The 20,286-nt window shown below is 47.1% G+C and overlaps 1 protein-coding gene across 3 annotated transcripts in view; it reads left to right on the plus strand.

Annotated features, from left to right (window-relative positions):
• Positions 1-20,286, plus strand: part of LOC136855107 (sesquipedalian-1-like) — an 84,688-nt gene that overhangs the window by 3,629 nt on the left and 60,773 nt on the right. The window contains exon 2 of one of the 3 annotated variants that reach the window (XM_067131938.1): positions 18,454-18,556. The exons of the other annotated variants lie outside the window; for them this stretch is intronic. The gene's annotated coding sequence lies outside the window, so the exon portion shown is untranslated. The remainder of the gene's footprint in view (positions 1-18,453; positions 18,557-20,286) is intronic. 3 annotated transcript variants of the gene reach the window in all.

Genomic DNA, 20,286 nt, shown 5'->3' on the forward strand with positions numbered 1-20,286 from the left:
CTCCAATGGGTAAGTCTTTTATGTAAAGACCAAAGGTTTGTATTTGTGCAGGAACAAATAGCAAATTTTTAAAGTAATTTGTATTTGTTTCTACACAATATACAGACTGTTGGTCTTTACATAAGGAATATGCTTCAGTGCAGCTGGAAATGGCTGTTTAATTTTTAAACAAGGTGGTTAAGTAGTTAACTGCTGTCCAACTGGTGGGAATCCCTCCCACTCAGACGGTAAGCATTCACTTTGCGTTCAGCCACTGCTTGGTGAAAAACTGTCTCTCTACTCTCTGCTGTGCTTGCCGTTTTCCTTTGTTTTTATTCAGTTATCCTGGTGTGGTTGTTCTGTGTTTGTTTTTTGGATATATCTGCTGTTTTTGTAGTGTGTTTGTGTATAAAGTGAAGTTATGCAAACCCACGAATCACTTAAGCCTAAGTGGAAAGGCAGTCCCCAGCGTGTCTGCCCCAGCACTGCCTCAAAACCATGCAGTCATTGCCACTTGTCTGTTTATGTTGACCCGCATGTCCTCTACACCAGTTGCAGAGGGCATGACTGTGACCAAGATTCTGTTTGTGAAGAGTGTCATGATGGTCGCCTGTGCAGTGGGTGAAGTATTTGCAGAGGAGGATATACAAGAAGAAGGCTCCCAAGGTGTCGGGGGTAACAAGCCTCCGACAACACCGCTGGTTGCCAGTCCTTCTTGTTCCTTCCTTCCTCCTGCAGATCCTCCACGCATTGCTGTCACTCCTACGGGAGCGGTCTCCCTTTGTTGTCTGGGCTTGCTTCATCAGGCGGGAGTCGGCACTGGGGAGCTGGTGACCAGGACAACCTCGGTTCGGTGGCCTCCTTTCATTCAGGGTGGGGAGATCACCTTCGGAGCGAAAGGAGACTACCAGCCCTAACTCTACTTACATTTCAGGTGTGGAGGAGAGTGAGGAACTCCGGGAGACATGGAACTCTCTGGGTCTCCTGGGAGTTCCCTATATGCAGGGCTTGTTGAGCCACCTGAGGGTTCCTCGTCCTCTTGTGCTGCCCCCAGTGACATATGCTGCCATAACAGTCAACACTGCAACTGTCACTATGTCTGCTATGGCTAAAGTGTTGAGTGTAACCACTCATGCTCCCCCTTTGATGACCCCTGCCATAATAGACAAGACTTCACCTCATGCCCCTGCTGTGGTATACCAGGTGGTAGACCACCCTTCTAGTGTTGCTGCTTCTGCATCCCCCCTCCGTTGGTGAACAGCTCCTCCATGCTCTGCTGAAGAAGGTTTCTAAGAAGAAGAAGAAGGAGTCGAAGAAAAGGAGCCAGAAAGTGCTGTCTTTGTCGTCTTCACCGTCTTCTTCGTCGTCTGTCGCTGCCTCTACTTCTTTTTCCGATGCTCGCAAGCAGAGAAAGAAGAAGGTAGCGTCTCCTACCCGGAAGAAGTCCAGCCATGGGTCTTCCAAAGGGGTGCCTCCCTCCATAGGGGAAGCACAGGGCTTTCTTAGCTCTCCCAGGTCTTTGGCCACTGGGGCCATGCCACAGGTCTCGCAGAAACCCTGTGACTCGGGAGCATCAAGTACCCAGGTCTCCTTGGTCTTCAAGGAGACCCAAGTGCCTGAGACTAGTTTTGGGAAGTTATCTTCCAAGACTAGTACAGTGCCTACCTCTACTCGGGTCTCTCCGGACACTCTGGTAGAGGGAGCACCCATTGATTGTAAAGTACATGATTCTGGAGCTCCGAGTGCTCAGACCTCCAAGGAGGACTGCGTCACTCCAGGTCCTCGGGGTTTAACTGAATCCCGAGTCACCGCTCCCAGTTCTTTGAAGTCATCCTCAAAGACTGGTTCAGGCACTGTGAGAGAGAAGGGAGGTAAGTGTGCAGGTGCTGCCTCACCACCTGCCAGTGCCCCTCCAAGTACTTGGCCAGGGTCCCATGCAGGTGTACAGTAGCTGACCCAAGTGTCCACAGACCTAGAGAAGCTCAGAGGAGGTCCCCTGTACAGTCTTCTATTTGTCTGGAGGCCACGGCCTCAAAGAAGACTGGAGCATGTCCTGACGACATCCTGAGCTCACACCTGGTGGTACTCGATCGCTCTCCCTAGGTCACTTCACGTTTGCATGATTGGGCCCGTTCACCTGGCGATAGTTTTTGGGTACGTTCACATGGCTTGTTTGCTCTCTTTGGGACAGCACCCCCCCACGCCCACATGTGCAGGGGGGGAGCTCTCCTAGACCTGTGCAGCCATCGCCACCACAGGTTGGCGATTGTGCATGGTCTTTCTCTCTTGCTAGGGCCTTGGCTTCCGACAGGACAGTGAAGAGTGCATAGTCCCTGTCACCTGTCCCCTCAACCTCTTGTGGTTATACTGGGAGGCATGAGCAGGTCAGAAGGGTTGAAAATTGGGACATGTCCTCTCAACGCAACCTTGCCATGAAGACATACGTTCCAGGTTTGGTCCTCAGATCAACCCGTTTGTATGACCAAGTGATTGAGTCAGGACTTAGGAGTTCTGCTGAGGTTCTCCCTCCTGCAGGGAGAGTTGATCGGGAGGAATGAGCCCTGGGAAGACTCGAGGGCCCTTTTCCTCAGGACTTGGACACCTTAAGGTATAGAGGACTTTTTCAGAGATTGTTAGGCTGATTTTTCAGCTCAGTGATCTTGGGGAAGAGACCTTGACCGCATCCATGGATTAACATCTTGCCTCGAAACCTTTTTGGGACCGAAAAAGGAACCCAAGGCCATGGTCCATGCTTACCGAAGGATCCTGGAACAAGTTAACTCTCTGGTGTCTGGGCAGGAGAGTTCTCTACGTCCCATCCATTCAGATAAGCTCCTTCCTCCTCCTCTGCCTTGACATAAGTAGTACAAATGCCCTCGGAGGAGTCTCTACCAACAAAACAGGTTGACCCAGACTTGGTTCACCTAGGTCTGGGTCTGACACTCCAGCAGCTTGGTGTGGAGAGTCTCTCCCATACGGCAAGAAGCAACGAGCCTGGAATCTACCACCGTGGCAGCATTCCAGGCAGTCTCCTGCCTGGACATGTGGTCTTTCACAGTGTCCAAGGTCGCCTCTTCCTTGGGTTCCATAACCCCAGGGGAGGATTCCACCTTCGGGAGACTTTGCCAGTCTGAAAGTAGGGTGATCACCTTCCTAGCCCACCAGACGGGGAACCTGTGGGCAAACTTGGTCTTGTAGAGGAGAGACACGTTCCCGAATCTGATTTCCAAGTTTGTTGGCCCTGAGTCAGCATTGGCTCTAAGGAATGGACGGTTGCTGAGATCTACCTCTAGCTTCCCTCGAGAGCAGGTAGATGCTGCGGTGGACAAGCTGTGAGTTGAAGCTAATGACTAGCTTGTGCACCAGGCAGTGGCCAAGACCTCCAGGTCTTTTCATGCCACTGTGGCCCAGGCTTCAAAGGGCGCCTGTGGAAACACCCAGCCTTCTTCTGCCCCTTCCAAGAAAGATGTGCAGCCATGCCCCTTTCAACCCTCCTTCCAGTCTGGAAAAGGGGCCAAGGGCAAGAAGAGAGGAGGACGCTAGGGGCGGTGTTCCCCACCACATGCTGCTGTTGGTGGGGGGATGCCTGTCGAGCCATTGGGTGATATGGAGCCGAGACCTAGGTAGTGGATGTCGTTTGGGAGGGCTATCTGCTGCCCTTCAAATCTTGGCCACCCCTCACCAACAATCCGGTCCATCTCCGAGCATACATTCCTGGCTCACTGAAGGACCTCGCCCTTCAGGCAGAGGTAGAAGTGATGCTGAAGAAAGGTGCTGTGGCATTCGAGACAGATTGATCCCCAGGCTTTTACAGCCGAGTCTTTCTTGTAGAGAAAGCAATTGGGGGTTGGAGACTGGTCATAGATCTCTCTCCCTTGAACTGATTCATTCACCAGACTGTGTTCGAGATGGAAACGACACGTTCCGTGCTTGTGGCCATCAGAGAGTCCAGCTTCATGCTTAAGGTGAACCTGAAGGATGCATATTTTCAAATACCCATCCATTGGTCCTCTTGCAAGTACTTACACTTTATCCTCAGGGAGACGGAACTCCAGTTCAGGGCACTCTTTCGGGCTCTCAACTTCTCCCCAAGTGTTCATGTGAGTGTTCACTCTTGTGGTAGCTTGGGCCCATTTGCACGGGGTACGTATGCTGAGGCATCTTGACAATGGGCTAGTCCTGGCGAAGCTCTCATTCGCAGTTGCTCCTGGACAGGGATCACCTCCTCGAGTTTTTCGTAACCTTGGGGTTGTAGTAAACATTGAGAAGGCTGATCTCATACCCAAGCAGAGGATAAAAGTCCCTGAGCATGCTGATAGATAGAGCAGCAGTGAGAGTCCTCCCTTCAGACTCGCGTATCGGCACTTCAGAAAAGCAGCGGAAGGGTTCCTGTCCCGTCAAGAGCAACCAGCCCGGCAGTGGCAAGTCATTCTTGGTCACCTGTTGTTTGGAGAAGCTGGTCCCTCATGGGTGGCTTCACCTTCGTTCCCTTCAGTGGGGAATGAAGGAGTTCTGGTCCTTGGCATGGGATTCCCTATCCCTTACCATTCCTCTCTCAGAGGAAGTGAGACAGGACTTATCCTGGTAGCTAGACAACAGGAACCTCGTAATAGAAGTTTTCTGCTTACTCCCCCTCCTAAGATGCTATGGTTTTCAGATGCTTCAACTGAGGGCTGGGGTGCACACCTGTAGGAGTTGCTGATTTCAGGTGTATGGAACCATAACGATATGCACCTTCATATCAGTATCCTGGAACTCAAAGCAGCCTTCCTGGCTCTTCAGGAGTTTCAGGATCAAGTGATGGGACACTGTGGTGCTGATGAGTGACAACAGTCCAGTGGTGGCATATGTCAATAAGCAGGGGGTCCTAGTGTTCCTTCCACTACATCTGTTGGCAGTGCAGGAGCACAAGTGGGCAGTGGCACCCTCGGTAGAGCTGTCAGTCAGATACATTTCAGGCAAGAGGAATGTATTAGCAGACAATTTCAATTGCTGGGTCAGGTGATAAGGACAGAGTGGTCCCTTTGCACAGACATCACAGAAAGGCTATTCGATCTCTGGGGTCTTCCATCCACCAACCTATTTGCCACTTAGCATGACAGAAAACTCCAAGTGTTTTGTTCCGTTGTGCCAGACCCATGGGCCGCTGCAGAGGACGCCTTCCAACACCCGTGGGACAACCTGGACGCATACACCTTCCCTCCATTTTGTCTGATTCACAGAGTGATCAACAGGGCAATGATCACCCTGAATCTCAGAATGACCCTGGTGGCTCCCAAGTGGCCATATGCCGTTTGGTACCCGAACCTGCTAGCTCTACGCTCTGAGGCACGGAGAGAGATTCCCCCCTGGCACAACCTTCTGTGTCAACTGCCCGTAGAACGGTACCATCAGTCAGTGAAGTCCCTGTCACTTCATGGCTGGAGACTATCCAGCATCCCTTGCGAGTGAGAGGTTTTTCTCACCGCACAGCGACAGAGATGTCTGGATACCTTCGTCAATCCTCTGCAGCGGTGTACCAGGGAAAATGAGCCATCTTTGGTTGGTATCATAGATGGAGTCTCTCTCCGTTCGGAGCTACTATTCAGCAGGTAGCACACTTCCTCATCTTCCTTCGCCAAGAGAAGCTTCTCTCTGTCTCAGCTGTGAAGGGGTATAGGGCCACCCAGGGCCTAGCCCTGCACCTGAAGGGTGTTGATATCTCCTCTCTGGAGATCTCCTTGCTGATGAGAAGCTTCAAAAGATCTTGCCCTCCCAGGGAACTCAGGCCCCTGAGTGAGTGGGATGTACCTTGTTCTTAGGAGCCTGACTCGTACGCTGTATGAGCCTTGATGAGAGTCGCTAGACAGGGATCTAACCCTCAAGACCATCTTCTTGCTTGCCCTGGCATCGGCGAAGAGAGTAGGTGAACTTCATGGATGTTCCTGTGATGTTAACATTCAAGTGGATGGGGCTCAGTTACGCTCGAGTTCGTCCCGGATTTCATAGCAAAGACTCAGAATCCATCAGTCCCTGACACCAGATTCAAGTCCTTTACGATCCCCTCCCTAGAGGACTTCATTGCTAATGATTCAGATGAGATGCTACTTTGTCCTGTGATAGTGCTGCAGTACTACCTTAAGAGAACTACATCTCCAGCCTTAGTGTCAACAATTTTTTAGTACTGGCTCGACCAAAAAAGAGGTGTCCAGAAACACTATCTCTTTCTGGCCTCATGAGATGATCAAACAGGCGTACTCTGCATCTGGCAAGGAGAACTCCAGTACATTCCAAGCGAGAGCTCATGGAGTTTGGGGCATTGGTCCGTCCCTCACACTCAGGAAGAATCTGTTGGTTCTTCATGTACTTAAGGCAGGGGTGTGGTCACACTAGATCACCTTCACATCCTTCTACCTTTGGGACATTGTCCACAAGTCCTTGGACACTTTTTCCTTGGGTCCTGTAGTGGCTGCTCTTTCCTTGGGTCCTGTAGTGGCTGCTCAACAAGTTGTGTAGCTTACCCAGCTCCTCTAAGAGGACAGGTAGCATCTTGCCTAAGGTGTTCGGTTGTGAAAGAGCGTGTGTGTGTGTGTGTGTGTGTGTGTGTGTGTGTGTGTGTGACTGGCCTTCCCTCCCTTTCTCTTTCATCAACCTTCCTCTCCCTGCAGGCAGAGGGTAGGTCAGTGAGCCGTCATATGCTGGCAATTGATGCAGGTGAGTTAACAATGAGTACCCATTCTATTCTGTATATTTTTCATTACAGGAGCAAGTCCTGTCCTCTCTCTAGCAAGGGGAGAGAGGGCCTGATAATGAAACAAACCCAGTGCATATACAGTGTCTTATTGTCTCTGACACTTAGATTCAACCTAGCCCTTTTTGAATGTTGCTTTCACATCCATGCCACCCCTCATTCTGATACCTGGGCTGAAAAGCAAAATGATTGCGTACCGTCTGGGTGCGCGGGACTCCCACCAGTTGGATGGTAGTTTACTACTTAACTACCTTGTTTAAAAGCTAAATGGCGGCTTCCAGGTGCACTGAAGCATATTCCATATGTAAAGACCTCAGGTTTGTATAGTTAGGAAAAATACAAATTACTTTTAAAATTTGTCATTTTTCCTGACATACAAACCTGAAGGTCTTTACATTTACAGCCCACCATAGCCACCCCTCATTCTAATGCCTAGGCCAAAAGGCAAAGTGGAGGGCAGACCGATGAGTGGGAGGGGCTTCCCCTCTACTGTCATTAGTTAATGACCTTCTCTAAAAGTTAAACAGGTGTTCCAGCTCATGTCCACAATCTAAATCCCATGTAAAGACCTTCAGGTTTGTATGTTATGAAAAATACAAATTACTTTAAAAATTTGCTATTTTTTATATCTAGAAAAAATGGAATTTGTCTTTAAAAATTCAATGAAGGGGTTTGGCACTGTGCAATGCTAATTCAGAGTACCATATGCCTTCACCTTAATTTTTTTAATTAGCATTGCAGCTTCTCTTAAACTTAAAATTATCAGCGCTGTTTGGAAGACTTCCATACTTATATAACTCGGTTATAGTTTCTAACCGTGCATCTTATTAACTCTGTTGTTACTTGTAGATATCTTATGTTGTTACTTGTAGATAACTATCAAGAAAAAATGATAGAGGTCTGTCTGTCAGATCATTATAGATAAAGATAATTTTCACAACCATTTATTGTCCTTGATCTTTCAGTACAGTATTGTTGAAGCATGCAGTATGAACAGGTAAGCATGAAGTATATTTTTGAGGTGAAACTTACCCTCTATCATTTGCTTTATGTGCAACTACTTAGCGTGGGTTCGACAAGTGTTAAAACTGAAATAGTCGTTAATGAACACTCCCGGTAGTTACCCCACTCTTTGAAGGGTGGGGGTAAGACAACAACTAATTTGGTCATCATTCTTCTCTTGTCGATGAAAGCGGTCATTTGTGTAGATAAGTGCTGTGAAATTTGGGTTTGTTTTTCTTGGTTAACAAACTGGATCGTTTGGATTTTGGTTTGTACATTATTTGCCAATATGGATTCTGCTTTTCAATCTTCCCTATTGAAATCAGAATTTGTAAGGTAATTGAAGTACAGTACAGTATGATACTCATGAAATAGGCATTGATCATCGAAGGGTGAACTGTGGTTCAGACAGCCATTGTGATCATTGCAAGGATTGGTCTTTGGAAAAGATGGAGATGGTAAATTGTTGAATTAGAAAAGAGAAGGATAGACTTAAAAAGAGAGTAAAGAGAACAGCTAGCCTTGAGTCTAGGTTTTCTTTAGATTAATGCCTGGTCTAGAAGATAGAGATAAGACTATAGATTCTTCGCAAATGGATACACAGTACTGTAGATCCTTCTACACCAAAAGTGTCAACTCGGAGTAGTAGGTTAGGTTTAATGCAATCAGATATTGATTCGGTTAAATCTAGAACTGAATTTTTGTGTAACAGTTTGAGTCTTTTGTACCTGGAAGACTGGATTATCTTTGCAAAATCGAGGGAGGCTTGCTTGAGGGCAAGAGAGCTTGTAATTGGCAAAAGCCCTAGGCTTGCTAGTAAATGTGGTCGAATCATCTGTGGAACCTACACAAAGAGTGACCTATTGGCCGTGGTGATTGATTCAGTTCTTTTCAATGTTTTCCAACACAAGCTCAAGTAGACTATCTGTTATTAATCATGTGAGGTTTCTCCTCCTCAGGAAGCATGCCTGCTAGAGTTGATTGTATCTCTTAGGCCACATCTTCTCTGGAGAAGCTAGTTCCGGGTTCTCGACTTTGGATGATCACTCTTCATTTGCACTTGAGGAGCACTGGCACAGAGAGACTCAGCTAGACAATGAGTTGGAACCATGTAGCCAAGATCTGGTACCTTCCCTTCATTGGTGGGTGTCTATAGTAATGCTTTCTTGCAAGGAAGTCCCTAGAGCCCCCTCGGACAAGGAAGGGGGTGTGGTTATTGGGAACCAAGTTGCTTCAGGGGTTTGGTCACCAGGAGAAGCAAGTCTTCACATTAACTGCAAGGAGTTGTTGGATATCCGGAAGGGATTTAAGACCTGGATGACCAGTGTCCAACAAAGTAATTTCTGTCATCTTGGATTTGTCATCTCTGGCATATCTATGAAGTCAGAAACCTTGGCAAAGCCATCACCAGGGCTTTAGCCTCTGGACAGTGGAAGGGAATTTATCTATATGCCCCAGTTTGTGCGTGGTTGACTAAATGTTTTGGCAGACATGTTAAGTCGTCCAGGACAGGTACTCTCTTATGACTGATCTTTAATCCTGTAGTTTGTGGGGCAATTTGGAGGGTCTTTGGCCAACCCCTTATTGATCTCTTTACAATGAAGCTGAATCATCATCTCTCGTTGTATGTCTCCCTAGTTCCGGACCCTCAAGCCTGGGCAGTAGATGTTACGGTTCAAGATTGGATAAACTTGTTCATGTATGCCTTCCTTATGTTTCTGCTGTTGAAGGGGGTACTCAAGAGTTGAGGGGTACTGGGAACACCACCATGATCCTAATCGCACCTGGGTGACCGAGGAGGCATTGGCTCCCAGTCCTCCTAGAAATGTCAGTATAAGTTCCCAGACAGTTACCTCCGTAGACAAATCTGCTTCGTCAGTCAGGACAGGGAAGCGTCATGGAAATATTGAAATGCTTCATCTAACTGCATGGAAACTGTTGACAAGCTCCTCAACTGCAGAGTCTTTTTTAAGTCGTACAGGGGCTCTTTCTTAACGGCATAGAAAAAGTCCACTTAGTTCTTGCTCAGTGCTTTGGGAGCTTTATAGATCATAGTGCAAGTCCAGGGGTATTTCCTGTCATCGCACTAATATTAACAATATATTAAAGTTGCTGCGCTTTTTGAGAGATACCTAAGGTTTGGTTGTTTCTTCCATCGTGGCTATAAATCCATGTTTGCTTATGTATTAAGGCATTCTGGATTGGGTATTTCAAAAGCGTTTGACTCGGGCAAAGCTGTTCGCTCATTTCAGCAGGAATGCCAAAGGTTCTGCTCAAGCCACTTTCATGGAACCTGTTATTGGCTTAAGACACCTTATAGGCCCTCCTTTCGAACCCCAGAGAGAGGCTTCTCTCAAGGCTCTTTCTTAGAAACACTCTCTCTGGTCGCCTTGGCATTGGCTAAAAGAGTAAGTGAATTGCAAGTGATATCATTAGTAGGGTGTTCACGTACTGGAGCAGAACTATCTTTTTTGGCATCCTTTTTGTGCAAAGAATGTGTCAAGACCAAACCTCTTCCAAGAATTTTCTCTGTCCCCCCCCTTTCTAGAAACTCTAACTCCTGAGGAAGAAGAGCTACTTTTATTCCCTGCTAGGGCTCTAAGGATTTATACATTCCATCTTGACCATTAAGGAAGCCGTGTAGGAACTTATGTACTGTCAAGAATCCTGAGGCTCCTATGTCCAAGAATGCCATGGGTTTCTTTACTAAATCCTTAATACTGGGAGCATATCATGCATTATCTCCAGAGGATTGCCTCCTTTTTGAAGGTGAAACTGCATGATGTCAGAGCAGCAGCCACATCTATTAGTTTGCATCAGCACCTCTCTCTCCCTAGACTGTCAAGGTTTGGCAGCACAGTGGAGGTGTAGCTGCATTCACTTCTAACTACTGGATAGCTGTCAAGATCCAGTAGGAAGACTGCTGTACACTAGTGCCTACTGTATAGTTTCAGCATGGGATATTTATCTTATTCTTCCCCGTATGTGTTACGAACATGTATAGGTTCTGACTATCGACCCCCATCCTGGGTAAGTGGGGAGCCTTATGTATTGGAATTTGTACATGGTAATATCCTACTCTACATTTGTTTTGATTATGGTATTATGCTTAGTTGTATTTGCTTTGTTTATCTTAGTAAAGGCAAACAAAGTTCATTAGATTAAGTAATATTGGATGTACATTGCATAGCCATTGCTCCTTATTGGAGAAAGCTACCCGATCTGATTAAGAACCACCTTTTCACGCAAATTGGTGGTGGTATTTTAGGTGTGAGGCCCACAACAACTCGGGTAGGTGGTAACTCATTAGGGATCATGTTTAATTGTGGCTTTAGCTCCCATCAGCTCTGCAGGCCTGAGGCACAGGTCTAATATGCCATTCCGCATTGCACAATCTCATCATGGCTATACAGTATTCAGGGTCCACGTTCCACCTCCTACAGTAGTGGACCTAACCTGATGAGGATCCTCATGGGATCATATTCATCAGGTAAGCAGCAATAAGGATATTTCTAGTATCTGATAACTGGTTATAGGGAAATCTGTTTCTCCCCTCAAGCACACAGTGTAGGAGTCAGCAAATGATTTTTATGATAAAATCAGTTTTTTAGGTACTGTACTTCCCCTCTATCATTGAGATCTCTCCCTCCTACCCTCTTAAGAGATCAAGAGAAGAATGATGGCCAAAGCAGTTGCTGTCTTTCCCCCACTCTCCAAAGAGTGGGGTTAACTATTGGGAGCGTTCGTTAACAATTGTTACAGTTTTAACACTTGTCGAACCTGCATCCAATAGTCTCAGATGAAGCATAAAAATAATTATTTTGTATGTTTTATTGTGAATATGATGAATGGTGTGCCTATTTCAGTGTGTACTTGACCACAGGATGCATGTATACCACTTTATAGGGTTGTTCTATTCCGTCCTTTAAGAAGTGACATTGAGAACCTTTTAAAGAAGGGCAGTTTGTAGTACCCTCTTACATCTTTCCCCAATTTATTTTTTGTTCATGAAACTTACCTGTCAGATATATATATAGCTGTATTCTCTGTTAGTCCGACAGAATTTCAAAACTTACGACACACGCAGTGGGAGATCAGGTGGTTAGTACCCATTCCCGCCGCTGGGAGGCGGGTATCAGGAACCATTCCCATTTTCTATTCAGATTTTCTCTGTCGCCGGTACTGTCAACACTTGTTTTCAGTACCTCCGTCTTGGATTTCGGATAAAACTTGGTTGTCACTTGAGTATTTGTTTGATTTTTGGTTTTTTGACTTGGACTTGTGGCTAGGCATACGCTATTGTGGATTGTTTTGGATTTGGCTTTGTTTTTTTCCTGGGAGTAAGATGTCTGAATCTAGTTCTTCTAGTTATCGAGTTTGCCGTGTGCAAGACTGTAAGGTGAGGCTACCGAAAATTTCGGTAGATCCTCACACTGTATGCTCGGGTTGTAGAGGACATGTTTGTTTGTTGAATGACCGATGCAAGGAGTGTGAATCTTTGTCTGATGCTAGTTGGAGGACTTATGATTCTTATGTGAGAAAGCTAGAGCGAGATAGGCTCAGGAGGTCTTCCTCCAGAAGTGGTAGGAGTCAGGGTAGTGTGTTTTCACCTGTTAACCCTCCTGTAGACGTAGCTCTTCCTAACCCTGTGGTGTTGCCCCCTAACCCTGGGGTTGTGTCTGCGGATGGTGATGCCCTGGCGATTATTATGTCTTCCATTCGTACCTTGGAAGCTAATATGCTCGCTCTTCAAAGTGCTGTGAAGTGCAGTGATAGTGTCCGTCCCCCTAGTGTTGTGGAGGGGGCGTCAGATCGGCCGTATAACGCCTCTAGGTCTAGACCTCTGTCGGACTCCCAGGACTCAGGGAGTGGGCAAGTCGAAAAGCCGCAAGAGGGTTACGCGGACCCCCACCGATCTGGCGTCCTTCGGCATGTCCTGATGACGCTTCCCAGGCTGCCAAGGATCGTGCACGGGCACGAATCATTGAGATTGCTTCTCTTCCCCGATTCCTCCTCCCGCGTCGGGAATGGAAATCTCGGGATTCTCGCCCTTTGAAGAGAAGCTTCAAAGAAGGGGCGCTTCACGCCCTTTTCTGACGTGTCCCTTTTCTTCGCTCTTCTCCGGAGGATTTTGACGCCATCCCACCGCAGAAGAGGACCAGGACGTCATCGGACGATGACGCTTTTGAGCGCTCCGCTCGCTCCAGAAAGAAGGCTGTTGCTTCCCTGTGAGAAGGAAGAAGGCGTCCCCTCGCCCCTCTTCTTCTCATAGGATCAGTCCTTCTCCTGAGGAAGAATCTTCTCCTACTCAAGCTGCTCCTTGGCATGCAGGAGCAATTGGCTTCTTTAATGGCCCAGAAGGAGACCGATGCGTGTCGTCGTCGGAAAGGATTCCCGGCTGCCGATCAAGAGGTCTAAACCTTCCCCTTCTCCTTCTCCTCGTTCGTCGTCGTCTCATGCTTCGCGCCCGCTAGAAGTCCTGTTGCTCAGCGTTTTACTGGTCTTGGCAGGGATCGCAATTTCCGCTTTCTGATACGCTTCATGCTGCCAGGCTTGACGCCCTCGCTTCGACGACCCTCTTGTTTCGTCATGACGCTTCTCATGCTGCTAAGCGTGGCGCTTCTCATGCTGCTAAGCGTGGCGCTTCTCATGCTGCTCGGCAGGACGCCTCCTTGCTGCTCGACATGACGCCTCCCTTGCTGCTCGTCATGACGCCTCCTGGCTGCTCGTCAGGGCGCCTCCCTTGCAGTTCGTCAAGACGCCTCCCTTGCTGCTCGGCACGACGCCTTTCTTGCTGCGAGGCATGACGCCTCCCTCGCTGCTCGCACTCACCAGGACTTCGTCGGATCGATCGTCAAGAAGCTCGTCGGGATTCTCGTCAGGAAGCTTCGTCGAGACTCTCATTTTGATTCTTCTGCTCGTGACTTTCGTGACTCCTCTCGGACTTCTTCTTCCAGGCAGAAGTCCCTTTGCATGTTGGTCTGCAAGGACTTCGTCCTTCCAGTTCTTCTCCTGCTCCTTCCGTTGCTCCTGTGGAAGAAGGAGAGCTTTCTTGCGCTTTGGATCCTGCAGTTGAGGATCAGTCCTCTTCTTCTTCAGCTTCTGCAGACTACCAAGTCTTAACTAGGCTGCTGAAAGACTTGTTTGGGGACAAGTTTCAACCCTCTGCTCCTCGCCCTCCCCCCTCGCAGCTAACCTCGTCTAAGTCACAAAAGTCTTCTGGTTTTGTGAAGATGGCTACGTCTCTCTCTACGAAGAGGGCCTTTAACAAGGTTCAAGAGTGGATGGACTCCAGGAAGGCTCAGTGCAAGACTTCTTTCGCCCTGCCTCCATCAAGATTGAGTGGAAAAGCAGGAATTTGGTACGAGACAGGAGAGGAGGTTGGTTGGAGAGTTCCTTCCTCTTCCCAAGGGGATTTTGCCAGCCTTGTGGACGCTCCCAGAAGGTCTCTCCTTTCTTCAGCAAAGGTGTCCTGGTCTTTATCTGAGATTGATCACCATCTGAAAGGCCTTTTCAGGTCTTTAGAGTTTTTAACTTTTGGACTGGTGCCTGGGAGTCTTGGACTTGCAGGCTCAGAGCCCTGACTCCATTAGCCTGGGAGATTTGTTTAGTGTCCTATCCTGTATGGACAAGGCGGTTAGGGATGGCTCCGAAGAACTGGCTGCCCATTTCTGTGCGGGGCTTTTAAAAAGAGAGCCATTTACTGCAACTTCACGGCGAAGTCGGTCTCTCCTACTCAGAAGGCAGAATTGTTGTTCGCTCCGCTTTCTAGCCATCTTTTTCCCCAACCCTTAGTCAAGGATATGGCCTCCACATTGCAAGAGAAGGCTACTCAGGATCTCCTGGCCCAGTCTTCTAGACGTCCTGCAGCCCCTTCGACTTCTTCCTTGGGCAGACTTCAAGATTCAGAAGCCCTTTCGTGGAAGACCCTCCTCTAGATCGTCCTTTCGAGGCAGAGGTCCCTCAAGAGGTAGAGCCCCTTCTAAGACCAGGGGCAAGAAATGACTCCGTAGACCTTCAGACACCGGTAGGAGCCAGGCTCCTTTCTTTTGCAAGAGCCTGGAGAGAGAGAGGGACAGACAGCTGGTCCCTCCAAGTCATCGAAAAGGGATACAAGATCCCATTCCTCGTATTGCCTCCATTGAGTACGATTCCCATAGATCTGTCGCCATCCTATCATCAGGAGAAACAGCAAATTCTCTTCGACCTGCTCGAACAAATGCTCGAGAAGAGAGCTGTGGAGCAAGTCTCGGATTTACAATCCCCGGGCTTTTACAACAGGCTGTTTCTGGTTCCGAAGCAGTCAGGGGGTTGGAGACCAGTTCTGGACGTCAGCAAGTTGAACCATTTCGTTCTGAAGGAAAAGTTCGTAATGGAGACGTCCCAGTCGGTCATGGGAGCCCTAAGACCAGGCGACTGGATGGTTTCTCTCGATCTCCAGGACGCCTATTTTCACGTCCCTATACATCCTCTATCGAGGAAATACCTGAGATTTGTCCTGCGGGACAGGTATTCCAGTTCAGGGCCCTTTGCTTCGGGCTCAGCACAGCTCCTATGGTCTTCACGATCTTGATGAGGAATGTTGCGAGATGGCTTCATCTTGGAGGAATAAGAATCTCCCTTTATTTGGACGATTGGCTCATTCGAGCCTCGTCAATGACAAGGTGTCTGGAGGATCTCCACGACTTTGACCTTGACGAAGTCCCTGGGACTTCTGGTGAATTTCGAAAAGTCCCATCTGACCCGACTCAGTCCATCGTTTATCTGGGGATTCAGATGGATTCAGTGGCTTTTCGAGCATTTCCGTCTCAAGAAAGACAACTTCAGTGTTTAGAAAAGTTTCAGCCTTCCTGAGGAAAGAAACATGCTCGGTGAGGAATGGATGAGTCTGCTGGGGACCATTTCATCACTGGAGAAGTTTGTTTCCCTAGGGAGACTGCACCTCAGACCGCTTCAATTCTTCCTTGCAGAGAACTGGCACGACAAGGAGAATCTGGAAGCTTCTCTGAGTATCTCGCCAAAGGTAAAGAATCACCTTCGGTGGTGGCTCGATCCATCGAAGTTGGCAGAAGGCCTTTCTCTTCAACTTCAGAACCCCGACCTGGTGTTGTTTTCCGGCGCGTCCATTTTTGGGGTGGGGAGCAACACTGGGGAGGGAAGAAGTGTCGGGCACCTGGAGAGGGAACAGGTGTCCTGGCACATAAACCTCAAAGAATTGGGGCGATTCAGTTGGCCCTTCTTTTCTTCGAGGAGCGAGTCTCGAACCGAGTTGTCCAGATCAACTCGGACAACACCACGGCCCTTTCATACCTCAAGAAACAGGGGAACTCACTCTCGGTCCCTGTTCGCCTTAGCAAAGGACATTCTTCTGTGGGCTCAGGCCCGAAATATTACGATCCTCACGAGGTTTTGTTGCAGGCGTAGAAGCGTCCGTGCGGATCTTCTAAGTCGGCAGCGACAACTGCTCCCGACCGAATGGATCCTACACCAAGAGGTGTGTCAAGGACTGTGGAAGCTTTGGGGACGTCCCCCAGTAGATCTCTTCGCAACCTCCAAGACGAAGAGACTTCCTCTTTACTGCTCCCCTGTTCTCGACCCAGGAGCTCTCTCAGTGGACGCTCTTCTTTGGGATTGGTCGGGGATGGACGTGTATGCCTTTCCTCCGTACAAAATCATCGGAGAAGTCATCAGAAAGTTTGCGTCGTCGGAAGGGACGAGGATGAGCGTTGATCGCCCCATTTGGCCTTCGAGGAATGGTTCACAGAGGTCATGTCCTTCCTAGTAGACTTTCCGAGATCTCTGCCCATGAGAGTCGATCTACTCAGACAACCCCACTTCGAGAGGTACCACAAAACCTCCCGCTCTGTGTCTGACTGCATTCAGACTATCGAGAAGCTGGCCAGAGCGAGAGGTTTTCTAGACCAGTGGCTAAAGCTATTGCCAGAGCGAGAAGACTCTCTTCCAGCAATTTGTACCAATCGAAGTGGACCGTCTTTAGGAGATGGTGTAGAAAGAAGGGCATTTCCTCCACCCTCGACCTCTGTGAGCCAGATAGCAGACTTCCTCTTATTTCTGAGGAGTGATGTGAAACTTGCAGTCTCGACTATCAAGGGGTATAGAAGTATGCTATCATCTGTTTTTAGACATAGAGACTTGGATCTGTCTAACAACAGAGACCTTCACGATCTCTTCAGATCCTTCGAAACCTCGAAGGTGCCTCGACTAAGGACTCCTTCTTGGAATTTGGATGTTGTGCTTCGGTTCCTAATGTCCAGTTCGTTTGAGCCTCTTCGTTCTGCGTCATTGAGGAACATTACTAGGAAGACTATTTTTCTAACCGCTCTAGCAACTGCAAGAGGGTTAGTGAACTGCAAGCCTTTAGTAGGCATATAGGCTTTAAAGGGCATAACGCGGTTTGTTCTTTAAGCCCTTCCTTTTTAGCGAAAATGAAAGCCCGTCTAACCCTTGGCCCAAGAGTTTCGAAATCAAGGGTATGGCTGAAATCCTTATTCAAGAGCCAGAGAGAGTCCTTTGCCTGTTAGGGCTCTCAAAGTCTACTTAGACAAGACGAAGGAAAGTCGAGGTCCCTCAGATAGTTTATGGTGTTCCGTAAAGAGACCGGACTTACCTATGTCAAAGAATGCTCTGGCTTTCTTTCTGAGAATACGATTAAAGCCCATTCATGCTGTCAAGACACTGATTTTAAACTTCTGAAAGTCAATGCTCACGAGGTGAGGCGGTTGCGACTTCAGTGGCTTTTCAGAAAAATATGTCACTCAGTAACATTCTGGGTGCCACATTTTGGCGAACAACTCTGTGTTAAACTTCACACTACCTGAGAGATGTGAAGACGACATATGAGAACTGCTTCTCGCTAGGACCATACGTTTCCGCAGATACTTTCCTGGGGCAGGGGATGACACTCATCCTATCCTATAGAAAATGGTTGGATAGTGTTTTTATGGTTGTTGGGTCGACTGCCTGTGGCGGACTTCCCAATCGTTAGCTTTAGTTGCGTTATCTAACTTAGTTAGGCTTGGTCAGGTGGTTGGTTTTGCTTCGTTTGCCCTCACTGTATGGTCAATATGGTCTTGTCACATTGTGGTCACGCCCCGTTGACAGATCATCTAGAACTCACCAGCTATACAGGTCACACCCTTGCTGGAGACTCTAGTTAAGCAGAAGCGGACTTGGGTGACAGTAATCACGAAGTCAGCTATGCTAACAGGTAAGAACCAAAATATCTTTCACCTACTTGTAGTGTGTTTTTCCAAATCCTATTCTGTCTGTACCCACCTCCAATGGTGGTATTCAGCTATATATATATCTGACAGGTAAGTTTCATGAACAAAATGATATTTTAATGATAAAATAAAGTTTGTTCATACTTACCTAACAGATATATATATTCATAGTGCCCGCCCCTCCCCTCAGGAGACAGTGGCACTAGAAAATCTGAATAGAAAATGGGAATGGTTCTGATACCCGCCTCCCAGCGGCGGAATGGGTACTAACCACCTGATCTCCCACTGCGTGTGTCGTAAGTTTTGAAATTCTGTCGGACTAACAGAGAATACAGCTATATATATATCTGCCAGGTAAGTATGAACAAACTTTATTTTATCATTAAAATATCATTTTTACTGTATTGTAATGGTGTATTATCAGGAAGAGAAAGGCTTTCAGTAACAAGTTGCATGTAGAAGTGATACTCACAGGGTTGTATTTTACCTGACACACAGCACAGTGGATACACAGCAGGCTGGGGAAAGAAATGCATTTCTTTAATGTAGTGCTTGAAGCCCAAACCTCTTCAGTCTGACCCCCCTTGTAAGATACAGTAAGGTACAGTACATGTACATGTATTGAACAAGTAGTGTACAATTGAATAAATAATGATTGTATATTTAAAAACTATTTGCATTTATACATTTTGTTTTGTTTGAACTGGTTAAATATTCTTATGGGGATGCAAACCATCACCTTTTGTGTTGGAGTATTTCTCAGCAGGAGTTGGAATCAGTCGATTAAACTTGGTAACAAGGTAGTTAACTGGTGATGGGTGGGTGAGTGGGAAGAATTCTCCCTTCAGCTGCCATCGTCAATTGTATATATGGTGTTTATTTTTTGAGGTGAAACTTACTCTCCATCATTTGCTTTATCTGTGGCTACATGGCACGGGTTCTACAAGTGTTACAATTGAAACAATTGTTAGTGAAATCTTAACTCTTTGGAGGGTGGGGGTATATAGGTTTTGGTTTCATCCTTCTCTTGTCATGTGAATAAGGATGGATGTTAACATTCTGAAATTTGGGTTTATCATCTTGGTTAAATATGGATTGTCTGGATTTTTGGTCTGTAAAAAGCATTATAGATTTTTGGAATCGATCTTCTGCAAACTGTGATTCAGACAACCATTGTGGTCATTGTAAGGATTGGTCTTTGGAAGAGATAGAGATGGTAAATTGCTTAATTAGAAGAGAAGGATAGACTTGTACAATCAAAAAACAGCCAGTCTGGAATCTAGGTTTTCTTTAAAATTAACACCTGATCAGGAAGATAGAGATAAGTCTATAGTTTCTTCTCTAGTGGGTATAGATCCTTCTACACCCAAAATGTCATCTCAGGGTAGTAGGCTAGATTTAATGCAATTAGATATTGACTTGGTTAAATCTAGAATAAAATTTTGTGTAACATTTTAGTCTTTTGCATGGAATGTGTCCAGTGCATTGGCAGGGACAGTGTCCCCTTGCCCCTCGTTCCTTTGGCCACTCTGTGGATGAAGCCTTGCCTGTCACCTTGGCACCCCTGCCAACAGGCCTAGTAGTCCCGGGATGTTCAAGGACTGTGCCCTCTGTCTCCTGCCTTTGCATTGAGTCCTCCATGGAGAGAGTTAGATTGTGGTCGCATAAGGACTGTTATGGTTTGTCTTTATCTTCAATAGGTCTAGAACTTGTGTTTAACCCCATTGTTCCATGATTATTCTAGCAGTTTGTCTGAGCCAGATAACCGATAGTGATCCATAGTGAGTTCTGCCGTTGCTCCTGCAGCCATCACTAGCACCACTGAGTCTTTAGTTAGGCTGTCAGGAGTAAGCTTGCGTGCCAGTTCTCCCCTTTGATCATGGATGATCCAAGTTATTGTTTTTGACAAGGCCACTATTATGTCCATGTTCAGGCTTTTGTGGCTTTTATGGACTGTCTTTCAAGCTTAAGCTAAGTGTAAGTGGGCATTAGTCAGTTGAGGCATCTTTTAGCAAGCATCAGAAAGTCTGATGATATTCTGCAGTCCATGCAGGGTGTCAGTGAGTCTACACAGTGTGAGAGCTTTTGACTTTCAAGTTTCTGCCAGATAGATTATGAAACTTTAGTGTCTGATCTTGTGAGACCATCTGGTTCTGGTGATACTTTTGTCCCTGATGAAGAGGACTCGTATAGGCCTGGCTCTTTCTGACAGCATTCTCCTTTGCCTCCTATCCAGGAATAGGAGCATTCAGTCTATCCCCTCACTGCTTAGACAGATAGCTGCAGTTCTTCCTTTAAGATATCAGTTTTTGTACTTGGGAGACTTGACTC

The sequence above is a fragment of the Macrobrachium rosenbergii genome, chromosome 30, assembly GCF_040412425.1.
Source record: "Macrobrachium rosenbergii isolate ZJJX-2024 chromosome 30, ASM4041242v1, whole genome shotgun sequence".
Classification (NCBI taxonomy): Eukaryota; Metazoa; Arthropoda; class Malacostraca; order Decapoda; family Palaemonidae; genus Macrobrachium; species Macrobrachium rosenbergii.